This window comes from Candoia aspera, chromosome 15 (genome assembly GCF_035149785.1).
Source record: "Candoia aspera isolate rCanAsp1 chromosome 15, rCanAsp1.hap2, whole genome shotgun sequence".
Lineage (NCBI taxonomy): Eukaryota > Metazoa > Chordata > Lepidosauria > Squamata > Boidae > Candoia > Candoia aspera.
This window is the reverse complement of record NC_086167.1, coordinates 12,864,956-12,878,402: the sequence shown is the minus strand read 5'-3', so window position 1 is coordinate 12,878,402 and position 13,447 is coordinate 12,864,956. Positions and strand designations below refer to the sequence as shown.

The following is a 13,447-nucleotide window of genomic DNA, read 5'->3' as shown; positions in this document are numbered from 1 at the left end:
ATTGTTTCCATGATTATTGTTAATGTTTTGATTCATAACTCCTGCTTCCATTGGGTGATTTCTAGTTCTTTTTAATTGACTGTATCATTTTAATGCCAGTTACATACTGGAGAGTTGAACATTGCTCATAGCTGGCAGAATGGAGCAGCCTCTAAGCCCTGTAATTTTCTTTTTTTTTAATCAGATCAATTGTCCTAAGTCGACCCCCACCGCAAGTATCCCTGGCCTGAAATAGGGTGAGAAAATTCAGTTTGGTTTCTGCCCAGCACCAGTTGCAGTTCCATTACAGGCCAGGAAAGATGATGAGCAAGCATTTTCTTTTCGTGCCATAAAGAGAAGATGCTCTCAAGGGTTGCAAAAGAATCTTTGCTGTAGTTTTAATTTCAATAATGAAACAAAAAAAAAGTAAGCTGCTTTCCCCCCACCTTTTCCCTCTAAATCTTTAAACGTATAAATTATAGCTCCAATCTAGCTATCTAACTTTCTCTCTCTCTTTTTAATGCTGAACGCTACAGGGCGATCTGGCTTCCATAGCTGGTGGTAAATTGTATCAGTCTTTGCATATTAATATTTGCCTTCCTGAGACAAATGGAAGAGAAATGACACTTTTTTCCTGCACAACTGGCAATTCTGAACCTATCGACTGCAAAGGATCAGGAGCACAAAAGCTGACAAGGAAAAATTCTGAAGAGGGAGGGGAGGGAGGAAGGAAGGAAGGAAGGATGCTGTGAAACCTAAGCCAACTCTATGAACTGCCTGCAAAGCTATTTTGTTCCCTTGGAGTTTTGAGGGCTGAAGTCGCAGACATCTAGAGCGTACCAAGTTGAGGAAGGTGGCTTTGCAGAGTGCAATGGATGATCCAAGTAGCAAGTCAAAGGGAAATGCCAAAAGTCCCCCTGAATCCCAAAGACCCTTTTCACATTCTTCTTCACAAAGCTTTTATAGACAATTTTTCAAAGAATACTTGTTAGTTATTCATGGTTCCCCATTCGTTTGAGAAAGAGAGAGTCAACTTCAGAGAACAAAAGTAAGCTGAAGTTGTCCTCCCTCCCTTCTTCCCTCCCTCCCTTCCATCAGCCTTCCTTCCATCTTCCTCCCTCCCTCCCTCCCTTCCTCCCATCCATCAGTGAAGAACTTTATTGGCTTAAAATGAGTCTTTTTAAGCCTGAAGACAACTTCAACCTCCCCACTTAGTGCCACTAAGTTACATCAGCAAATTATCTCTTTTTTAAAGAGAGAGAGAATTAAGCAGTAAAACTGGTGTATTAATCCTCCAGTGGGGCTAATTTCCTTTTTTATTACCCCCACCAAATAACCAGAACAAAATGAAATGAAGATCAAGTCTCCCTCAAGTCAAAATTGACTCCTGGGTGACTCTGTTCTCTTGGAATAGAGAGATGGTTTCCCACTGCCTCCGTTTGTGTGTGTGTGTGTGTGTGTGTTTTAACTTCCCAGTCTAGCTTTCTAGATCTCAGCTTGGTCTCTTCATGTCTTACCCAATTCTGTCCCTGCTTCCTTTTTAGGTAGCACCCTCTGCTGTGACTTAAACATTCTCTCAAACTGAATTTGACTGCTGGAACCTCCATAACCGTATCCACCCAACGCTTGGGGGCAATAATAGAGGACGATTTTGGACTTCTCAAACTAGGAAAACATTCAGCCTCTCCCTTGGTGGTGATCACACCCTTCCTGTAGTGTTTGCTTCTGAAAAAAGGGGGGGAAATGCTCCTTGACAACCAGCCCTAGAATAAAGGGTTGTTACTTGTGAATTTAATTTTGTTCTAAGTCTTGTAGTAGGAAGCAGTCCATTATGACCCAACCTCCATCAAGCGACTTTGGTTGTCCAAAACTTTGTCATGAAGGATGAATGGTGCACAGGGCTGCATCATCCAAGGTTGATATCTTCATCCCAGTGAATATCCAGATTGCCCATGTTTGTCATGTTTTCTTAACCCCCTGAAAACAGTTCTTTGAAAGCAAAGCCCACTTTCATCACCTTCTCCTCCTGAACCACAAATACATTTGTCAGTGTCCCCCTGGAATGGAACTGTGTAACTCCCCATTTCTAGCACCTGATCATCTGGAGCCACATATTAATTCAGGAGTTTGCCAAACCATTTCTAAATCAAGTGACTGAGTAGCTGTGTCTGTCACCAAGGAAACACAAATGACTTTGCTGGAATTTCCATTTAGATGGGTTAATGTGTTTGTTGCTAGGTAGGTAGGAAAATCATTACCTGAATAAGCTACCATTAGTGTGAATAATGGGGGCTACTGATCAGATAATTCCTGATTGGCTTTTTGCAAACTCTGCTCTAATTGGTTGGAAGGATGGAAGTCCAGACTGGTTTCAGCTGTGGGATTTCCCTTTGCTGTCTCTCTGAAGGTAAGAGTTGGCTGGTCTTGAGAGAAGCATTCCACAAAACAGTGGATTTAAGTTACTGGTTGTTTTTTTCATGGACTGTAACATCTTGTCAGCCTTCCCAGGTAGATCAGACAGGAAACACAACCAGATGAGCTAATTTTACTTTATTGTAAGGCTACCTTAACAGAATCTTGCAAGTCTGAAAGGACAATTCTCCTGCCATCTCCCTTACACCCCAAGAAACTAGGGAAGGTCCCTTCTGAGCCTCTTTCTCCATCCATTATGCAGCTGTGGGTCATGCTTCCTCTTATCTGCCCATTCCTTAGGCAGTGTTCCTTCACCCTGTTTCTCAAGGTCTTTCTTACATACCATTACACATCTTTCCTTTTTATGTTCTGTAAAAAAAGTCAATGTCTGACTTGATAGGCTTGTAAAAATTCCTACGACTCCACAAAGTAATAGCCTACTGTAAAAACTGGAAGTGTTAGCAGTGGTTTCTTTCTTTAAAAGGAAGTGCAAGAACCCCAGTAGGAGAAACATCAAAAGATCTTTTTCAAGTGCTGGACGTTTATTTCTGCTTCCATTTTAACTTTAAAATTGCAGATGTGCTTATGAATCAATGGGGGGGTGTGGTTTGTGTGAACGATCGCTCCTTTCCAGAAGCCACCAAGGTGATGAATAATTCTGGCTAATTCCACCAGCTAAAAGTATGTGGCTGGCCTCTTGCAAGAAGGCAAACAGCATGCATTTCCTCTCTGTACAAGGCTCCTTTCACAAAATACTTTGTGCAATGTATCAACTGTATAAATGCAGCCAACACGTCACCTGGCCTCTGAAGAAGGTGTTCAGACTTTCACAGATTGTTCCACAATCCCACCAGGGAAGTTTCTCATAGGGATGGACAAATCAACCAAGAACTGATTCAGATCCTACATTCCATTCAACCAGTTGAGTCAACTCAGCAGTCCGAATGATCAAATCAAGCCATACTGCTTCAAACCTTCAACCTGGCTGGAGAAGTAGGGTTAAGCAAGATATGCAACCATCCATTGAATTGCCAGATCGATCCAAAAAACCTGATTCAATATGTCAAAATGATGCAGTCCTTGCTTCAAAAATTCAGCCATTTCAAATTGTTAAGGCTTTCCACAGCTGTAGTTAATCACTATTTTTTATTTTTGATACACACACACACACACAGTGTGTGTGTGTGCTTGTGTGTGTGTGTGTGTGTGTGTGTGTGTGTGTGTGTATATATATATATAAATAAAACACCCACCCACACCCATCCATCCACTGGACAGAGTGGGCCAAGAAACTGGTTCCTTTCTTATTTTGAGCACAATCTCTTCAAACTGATGCCATCTCTGTCCCATTGTGAGCAGTAAATGCTATTTTAATAGACTTCCAATGGACTGAATTAAAATAGTCAAGGTATGGCTTAACAATGTTTACCCTTGTGAACTATGCTATCTTCACCTTTTTATTGCAATTTTAAAGGTTCTGTTGTGATCATTACTCTTCCCTCTTCCAAATTTCCCATCCGTCCAATCCTGACATCCAGAAAATAACAGATCAGGGTCGAAAAGAAGCAGGGAGGAAAGACTGTACAAGCACAATAAACAAACAAACAAACAAACAAATAAATAAATCCATCCATATTGCTCACTCTGAGGCTTCAAGAAAGCATTTAAGCCAAAGAACCAATTTATGTCTGTAGCCATATGTTCCAATTGCCGATAGATAAAGGGAGTATAAAATAAGATTTCATTTTTCCAAGGCAATAAATCTAAGAGTCTAGAAAATAGCAGCCATGACACCAATTCCTTCTTATGCTATAATATTTATTTAAAGGCTTGCTCTCTTGGATTGCCTCAGGAAACACACAGTTCATTTTTATTGGCGTGCAAAGTTTGTGCTACAATAAGAAACTAAATGGGAAAGGACCTTTTGGCTTGTATATTTTGTACCCCAAGGTTCCCACAGAGTTTATTTCTTTTAAAGAGAGACAGAGAGACCAATAGGTATGTAGACAGACTGACTTACACCTATCTCAGAATCAAGCAATTGAAAACTTGCTACAGGCTTTCCTTTCTATCTGAATATTTTTAGGCTGGCAGGGGTGAAACAGCAAATGAGGTCTGTAGTTTGCAGCCTTCAATATCCCCCCCCCCCCTAAAATTGTACTGAATCATTGGAATGCTTTATTTTCTATCAACTCATTCCACTATGCTTTTACTTGCTTATTTTTCTGTAGGACCCCAGCCATATGATCAAAAGAATTGGGATCTGATGAATGATGTGATCCTGTTCTTTGAATGAAACTAAGAAATCCTTGTGCAAGGGCAATAGCAGAAGGTGAGATGCACCTTGAAGATTTTATAGGAATGTGTTCAGCTGTCATCCCATTAACAGGCTATTGAAAAGATTGTTACAATTCACTGGTCATTTTGGATAGTCCCAGAAATGGTCACAGAGATTCACAGATGCTAATTATTCTGAGAAAATATGGAAGTTCAGCTTTTCAAACTTCAGCTGGGTTTTAACCATGTCTTACCAAATATGCCACGATACCTGATTTCATATGTTGCACTAAGCTAGAAACCATGGTTTACAAACCACAATGCCTGGGGTCCCATATCACTTACGAAGAAGCCAAGAATGAGAAGTAGGGCTAGGAAGTCAGGGTCAAGGAATCAAATCAAGATTCAAAATAGTGGAATGAACGAGAGCGCATCAGAGGCAAGAACACAACAGTTATTCTAACAGAAGTTCAGCTCTAACAAAAGATTTATTTTATTTTAATTTTAATCATTTTTATTGAAGAAATGTTTAACGAAGTAAAAACCATAAAAGGAAATAAAGATAATAAAGAAAAATAGTAAATAGTGAAAAAAGGAAAAAAGAAAAAGAAAAATGATAAAGGAGTGGCTTCCCATCTTTTGCCCCGTCTCTAAAGTTGTATCTTAATTTCCTTCTTTCCATAAGCTACCCTTTCTCATCTTCAAAACCATAAATCACAAGTTCATTCTTCTCTTTTTTCAGCAAAAATTCCATAAGGGGTTTTGGGTCACTGATAAATGTAGTTGTTGATCTTTCTCTAATCAAACAAGTTAATTTTGCCATCTCTGTTAGTTCTGTCATCTTCACCAACCATTCCTCCATTGTGGGTATTTCAGAGCCTTTCCATTTTTGCATGTATAATAGTCTCGCAGCAGTAATTGTATATAAAAATAATCTCCCATGGCTCTTTTCTAGTTGGCTGTCCACTAATCCCAGCAAGAGAAGTTCAGGGGAATGCTGATCTTTAAAATTCTTCGTATCCGTATATGTATTTGAACCCAGAAACTTCTGGCTTTTTTACAAATCCACCAGGCATGATAAAATGACTCTTTATGTTCTCCACATTTCCAATATAAATTTGAGGTATCTTTCTACATTCTAGACAATTCTTCTGGAGTCATCTACCAACAGTACCTCATTTTATAAAAATTCTCTTTTAGGTTGTGACAGAATGCAAATTTCAGCCCTTTTAATCTTTTTTTTAGACTTCTTTGCAGGGATGCAATTTTTTTCCCTACAACTTCTAATTCAAGAGAATTCAGAGGTTAAGGGGAAGAGAATTTTGGATAAAATTTCAGGGGGGAAATGCGATGCTGCTTTGTTTAGTTCCATTGTGGTGGTGAAGAAGGGTGTATGATCATCCTGTCATCCACAGTCTACCTATTCCTCAAGGGGTCTACAGATTCCCTGGCTTTCTCTCCTTGTATTTGAAGGGGGCAACTTCATAACTTTTCTCGGTATTGCTGCTAATGCTAATGCCTAGTGGGAACCCTGCCCTGGAGAAATTACGGGAGCCTTTCAAGAAAAAAATTGTTCACCTGATTTCTCTGCTGACAACATTGGTGGGGAATTTTGAAAGACTAACAGTGACCTGCTTTACAACCATATCTAGATAGGTCATATTTATGGTTTAGGAATTCTTTAGGCTGTTCCATTGGAACATTGCCTTTATGATTGCCAGGAGCTCTCCAGGGTGCTGAAGAGATCATATTCTTAATTCCTACTGCCTACTGGTTGTTAGTTGACTTACATCATTTCTGATATATCACCTTGAAAGTCTCCTTCAGTTGGAATGGGGAAGTGAAATCTAGAGGGACCTTTTTCAGTGTGCTCAGCAAGGCAAAACTGAAAAGACCAAAAAAAAAAAAAAAAGTGCAGCTACATTAAGAAAAAAGCATTATTCTTCCACTGCAACAAGAGGGAACCATTCACTGAATAGTTGAGATAAAGAAATTCTGTGAAAATATTATTAATCAAGGGATTTGGAGCAGTATCAATTCGTTTTCTGACCCAAAGCAGATCAGAGGATCAGAGCACCAGCTGCTGGTGGTGTTTTTCTTGGAAGAGCAACAGCTGTTGAAGCATTTCCTTTCAACTCATATTTCTTCACCCAGAATATTGTAATATCTTACTGGAAGTCCCAGGTATGGATTCATTCTCTATTTACATATTTTGCAAAATGTGATTACTCCTGACACCAGAACAGTAGAGCCTCTGGAAATGCCAGTGGCAATTCTATTTCTCTTGCAACTACAGAGGCAACTTAAAAGTGTTTTAAGAGCTTTGTGTATCCACTATTACCTTCTGGTGGTAGATGCTCTCTTGGAGCAAAAGCAAGCAAGCATTCTGAAGCACCATCATTTTGCCATAAGCTGCTTGTTTTTAAGAAGCCACTGGACTCTTTTTAATATATGTGAAGATTGTGAGTTGTCACCATAATGCAGAATGTACGTACTTTTTTCAAGACAAGAGAGGCATTTGGTCTTTCAATGAGCCTGCTAGGGACTGAACAACAGCAAAGGAAAGAGGACACAGACAAAAAAGATAGGTCTGGCAAAATGTTTGCCAAATTAGGTGAGGCAGACCCCCTCGCTTCCGGCCTTCCAGAAGAACTTGAACTTGAAAACCTGGTTCTGCCACCTTGCCTGGGGTGGGAGGGGCAACAGTTCTTCTTGGGGGTGGCTGGCACCATAGACCCTTCCCCAACAAATAAGATCTTCACCCCTTGGATTTTGTATCTATTTTATTCTTAATTATTGGTTTGTTTATACTATAATTTATATTTTTAGAGTTTTAATTGTTGATTTTACTGTAAACCGCCAGGAGTCCCCCTTTTGGGGGAGATGGGTGGTAATAGAAATTTGAAAAATAAATAAATCTATTGGATCAATTGGATCATCTGCACTCCCCAGTAGAATTGCTGCATCATAAGTGCAGTCCTTCCTATAGGCATGGTGGAAATAAAAGATATGGCATGGCCAGGGACTTCTAAATAGTATCTTGCTTCCTCCACCCCTCACCTCCAATGCAATATTGCTGCTGCAATGTCATAATCGCCTCCATATATCAGTATGAGTTAGACTCATCCTTCATGCAGAGTCAACTTTGAAAGGCAGTAATATCCTGTTTTGCTTAGTTTCGCTGCTACGTTCCCAAAGACCATCTAATCATGTGGTCCAAAGGCTTTCTATTTCTCAGTGGCAGGAGGACGGATATCACTAGGCAGAACCATGGAAGTTTTGTGAATAATCCAGTAAAAGCTGACAAAAGGTGTGAAGTCACAAAGAACTCAATTCTTGGCAACACATCTCTATTATCATACAACTTCATACATCATATGCAACAAAAGCTGAACAAATCAATTCCCTGGAGGTTTACCGTGCAACCTTCTATACATCTACTCAGAGGAGAAACCCCACTATGTTCAACGGTGATGTCAGGCTGGGCAGAATGATCCTAAGCTCTTGTTTGATTGCTTAAAGCCAATTAATTGGTTTAATATTGCAATCTAAGAAGCATCTTGTGGTATTGGACTAAATTATCCCCATCTCATCTAATAAACTTAGACTTGCAGTAGACAGAGTCCACAATTTGTGGAAATCTACAAACAGGGCAGGAGAATAGGCATGGGCAAAAAAGAAAAAGAAAAAAATCACATTCCTAAACTGGGAGCCTATTTCTTTATTATTTATTAAACAGATTTATAAGGCCACCCAACTCACACACAGTGACTCTGGGTGGCTTACAGAATTAAAAACCATAAAAACACAATAGACACGCCCCAGCAATTTATTTAATTTTACATTTTTCAACTAAGGAGAGTCTGTTTCTTATACTTGCCAACCTCCATTGATCCATTCTTACAGCTCTTAAAGCAAGCAACCATAATGCCAGTGGATATTTTGGGTCTTCTGATTATGGAAACCAGTTATTGGGTCAACATGTTGTTTTGGAAAGAGATTGGATGAAGCAAGGTTCTTTGGGTGCTCATGTGATATTACCCTAGGAATTAGAATTTGCAACCTCTCTATGGCTCTTGATTTCCTGATAGATAGCAAACTTCAAAATAGTCCTCCAGTCAGTTGCTGGGTTTCTTAAATCTTCTGTTGTGTGAGCAGGTTTTTTCTATTCTGGTATGAGCATCCAAGTTTCAGTTATATTTATATCATAGTATTCAACATACCTGGCAATTCAATATTAGCCAAGGCAGGTCTCCCATTTGAAGAAATGGCACCCATGAGCAATTTCACTGGAACAAATGTGTCTTCCCAGCTAATGATGCTGTGATGCTTGTATTTAGAGCGTGCTTGATGTTTTTTCCCCTCTTTTGTGAACTCTGTTGCATTGAAACGTGCTTGATCTCAATAAAGGAAGGAAGGAAATAAGAAAGAGACAGGCAAAGCTTGCTGAAAGAAAACAAGTTGGGCAAAGAGTAATGCATTGAGCTTCTATTGCATTAACACTGGAAAGGTGAAGGTCAGAAAACTGCCAGCATTTTCTGTTAAGAAGCAGCCCAGAACTTTGAGGGAACTACAACCCTTGATCAATCATGGAGAGGTGAACTACAGTAAGAGCTTTGCACTTTCAGAAAATAGAGCTGCGATTAACAAATTCCCTTTGGGGAAAAAGTCATCATAGGACACAATTCCCCTGCACCAAACCAGCCAATAAGAGTGGGGAAATTTTAGAGCCAGCTGGGAACAGAAGGCACCTGAGATGAGATTCTCAGTTCAAAATTCCAAATTTAGTTACTCCAGCTGAGAACAGGAAGGCCTTTGGAAGCAGCCAAATGTGTTTAGACTAGAAGACGGGTGGGCTAGAGCAGACATGCTGGCTGAAAGCCAGAAGGATAGAAACCCAGAGAGAGAAGATGATTATCTCCTACAAGGATGAACTGTCAGATGAATGACATCATAACAACCATTTGCTGACCCCACTTTGTGTCTGCTTTGAAAGGAAGAACTTTGAACTCAGTCTTTCCTAACTTAGTCTAGCTCCCTGTAGATCTTTTGGGATTACAGCTTTCTCAATTCCAGGCATCATGATCTTTACTAGTTACTTTTGAGTGCTGAAGATCATAAGAACTTACGCAAAATCCTGCTGAGTCCTTTTGGCCCAGTCTTATGTTGCCACAGGAGCTCTGCTAAGACCATAGAAAGGACCAAAGGCTACTCTTCTCTCTTGGGAATATTTTCCATAATTGGTATTGACAGACCTACCTCCTCCTCTTCCGAAACAGGATTCAACCCTGTCTATTGGCTGCAGAGCTGGGAAAGGCGCTCCGACTTAAAAGCCTGCAATTGTCAATGTGGATTTATCAGGAAAAGTTTGGATAGATATGGAATAGCTCCTTGGACAGGCCATCTGAGCTGGAAGGAAGCAAACATCCACTGGACTGAGCAGAGAAGCAATTGAATGTGCTGTAAAGCTGTTCCTCCATTCCTTCTTCCTGAAGTTGCTGTCACTTGGCACCACCACATCTATCACCACCGCTGTCTTCTGGTCCTTGTCCACTATCACGATGTCCGGTTGATTGGCCAGTACCTGCCAGTCTGTCTGGATCTGGAAGTCCCACAGGATCTTAGCCCTGCCATTCTCCATGACCTTCTGTGGAATGAAGTTTATTTGGTCAATGACCAGCAAAAAATTTAAAAAAATACCACACCAAAGCAAAAGCAACTAGGTGAGATAAATTACTAGCATAACAAAGATACAACAACACATTAAAGTGTGACATACACTGCTATAATGGTGCATTAATTACCTCTGGAAGTGTAAATCTAAAATATTACAGACTATGAAGCAAAATATATATCATCTAAAAACAAGGTAGCTAATATGCATTAAATCTAAAGTGATAAATAAAACAGAAGGGATTATTTCTGTAACCAGTTATGTCCTGTTTTCATTGTGGCAACACAGAATTTGGCTACTGTGCAGGTAATGAACGGTTTCAAATCTCCTAGAAGATGGTTCACATAGAAATTGTCTGGTCTTCCTGGACATTTACATATTAGGGGCAGGATACAAGCAGACCTGATATCGCTGTAGAATTGACTATGCAGTAATACGTGCAAAACGGTTTCGATCGCCTTGCCGCCACATGGACAGGTAAGCTCTGATAATGGGGTTTTGGAGTATCTGCCTTGCAGCAGTGCAGACGGTAAGACGTTACGCCTGGCTTTGAAAAATGCTATTCAGGTCCATCCAAATAAATCACCCGAGTAAAAACAGCCTCTCTTTTGCTGCATCTCCAAATTTCTATCTGCAAAAGGGAATGCACTCCTCACTGCTTAAATTAAAAACGATACAGGCATTCTCACCTGCTAGATGATGATGCCAACTGTGGAAACATGGCTCTCTGTGTGCAACCATGGGCAGGGACCGCTCTGCCTAGCATTCAGCAGTTTCCCCCTGCATTATTAATGTCAGAGTTCCAAAAAAAAAAAAAAAAAAGCTAGAGATGGGGAAGGTAGAAAATTCATGATTTTTTACTAGGCTAAATGCTGGAAAATGATTGTGTAAGACATGGGGAGGATCCGTACATATAACCTATCCCTTAACATTTCATCAGCGTTCCTTCTCTTTGACACAGCCATCTCCACCTTCGCCACCAAACTGCAGGGGAACAGTGTGGGAAGATGCAGAAAACATTTCTGGCACAGCAGAAGTAATAGCAGTGGTAGCTGTTTTTTTTCTCCTTTCTACAGATGGCCGTGCTGCTTTGCTGCATACATATCACTTGCTCCCTGAACCACACTGAGCTCATGGTGCTTGCTTGTCCGTGGAAGTGGGACATGTTTGTACAAAGCTGATGGGGGGGAGGATTTGTCTTAGCTGAAAGCTGGGTGGAGGTCTGGGTTCTCATTTCACCAAACCCAAACTGTTTTAGGGCTGTAAAGTAATCATTAAAATGTGTCCAAGATAAATTAGAGGAAGCAGAAGTGAGGCGGGAAGGTTGGGGACACACTTTGTACTACGCCATGGTCCATAAATCATCCAGTTGACAATGCCAATAGAAGGCTGAAGGCCACTTACTTGTCTCACAGGGATGCCAGATTCATTTGTCATTCCTTTGCAGAAGAGGCCAGTTCAGGATATCGGGATGGGAGGAGTTAGGTCTGTCCAGTTGCCCACAGTCGTAGCTAAGCTTTGCAGCAGAACTGGTTTTTCGCCTCTCCCTTCAGTGGTATTCAGAGTTTTGCAGTTTTTCTCTTCCTTTATGGGCTGGGTCATGGGGTGACTCCAGAGTGGGGATGATGTGCCATCCCCCCCAGAAAACAGCTTTGCAAAATTTACAGATGGAAGTGAAAAAAGTGAAGTGGAAGGTCCCCTGTGCAAGCACTGAGTCCTCTCTGACCCTCTGGGGGGACGCCGCTTTTGCCAAGTTGTCTTGGCAGACTGTAGAGCGGGGTGGTTTGCCATTGCCTTCCCCAGTCGTCACCTTCCCCAGCAAGCCGGGTGCTCATTTTACAAACCTCGGAAGGTTGAGTCAACCTGAGCCGGCTACCCAAGAATCCAGCTTCCTCTGGGATTGAACCCAGGTCATGGGGAGAGTTTTTAGTTGCAGTTCAGTTGCACTTTTATTGCAAGACATCAGCTTTCATGAGCTGCGAGTCCTTTCAGCAGATGCATGGGGTGGCTTGACTGATGCAGGGTTTGAAGGTTCATCCTCCTGGGATGAAGCAGGAGGGAAAAGGTAAGGTAGAAGGCTACTCCATGCATGCTGATGCCTCACAATAGAACTGGCTAGTCTTAAAATGTGCCACCAGATGCTTTCTGATTTGTTCTTAGGCCATTTACTTCATTTTTGCCTACTAAGCCCCCTCCCCCCCCCAAGTGGCTCACAATAAGTCAGTAGGAAACAACTCACATGCCCTTACACAGAAATAGATGATTCAAGCACAACAAAATTGTCAGGCAGAAGGAAATCCTTCCAACCCAACCAGCACCAAGGAGACCAGCAAAAAAAGCCAACCATGTTAACAGCAAGCTAGAACAAAAACATAGTTAGAACTCTCTCAGAACATTAAAAAGCAGAGGCCAACCAAGCACCTCTAAGGAAGGGATTTTCTAATTTGGGGTGCCACAATAGAAAAGATCCTTTCTCTGTCCATTGCCTAGTGTGCCTCTCAAGGTGGCAGAAAATGAATACAAACTTCTGTTGGAGAACCCAGGAATAATGAAGATCAAATAGGAGAAGTTAGTCCTTCAGTATAAATCATGATTGGGAGCAACATTCCCCTCCTGGGGGATTTATTTCACCCTGAGTGAAAGAAGAGAGCCATGACTTAAAGGTGGGACTGGGCTTCTGTCCATGCACACGCAAGACCCAAGTCTGTTTCCAGCATCTCCAAGTTGAGTTGAGGATGACTTTTGTTTGGAAATTCTGGAGAGCTACTGCTCCACAGACTGGGTTACTGTAAATGGACCATTCTGGTCTGCTCTTGAATCTCATCTGATTCAGTTGCATAGAAGTAGGGTCCCAGAAGTCCTAGCATTTCCAAGCAAAGCGTAGCAGCATGACTTTAAAACCCCTAGAGAGCTATTGTCAATCAGGGTAGACTGTTGTGAATTCAGGGGACCAAAGGTCTGGCTATATATTTTAAGGTAGCTTCCAAAGCTCAGAGTACACTTTTCAATCCATGAACATGTGGTCTCACTTGGGTCATGAAGTGCAAGAAAACAGAGGCAACAGTGGGAAGAAATGAAGAAAGGCCTGGGCAGGGTGGAAGGAGA

The 13,447-nt window shown here is 41.2% G+C and overlaps 1 long non-coding RNA gene across 1 annotated transcript in view; it reads right to left on the bottom strand.

Annotated features, from left to right (window-relative positions):
- Positions 1-2,514: 2,514 nt before the first annotated feature.
- Positions 2,515-13,447, bottom strand: part of LOC134505800 (uncharacterized) — a 219,818-nt gene continuing 208,885 nt past the window's right edge. Inside the window, exon 2 of the long non-coding RNA XR_010068749.1 lies at positions 2,515-2,581. This is a non-coding gene — a long non-coding RNA (uncharacterized LOC134505800). The remainder of the gene's footprint in view (positions 2,582-13,447) is intronic.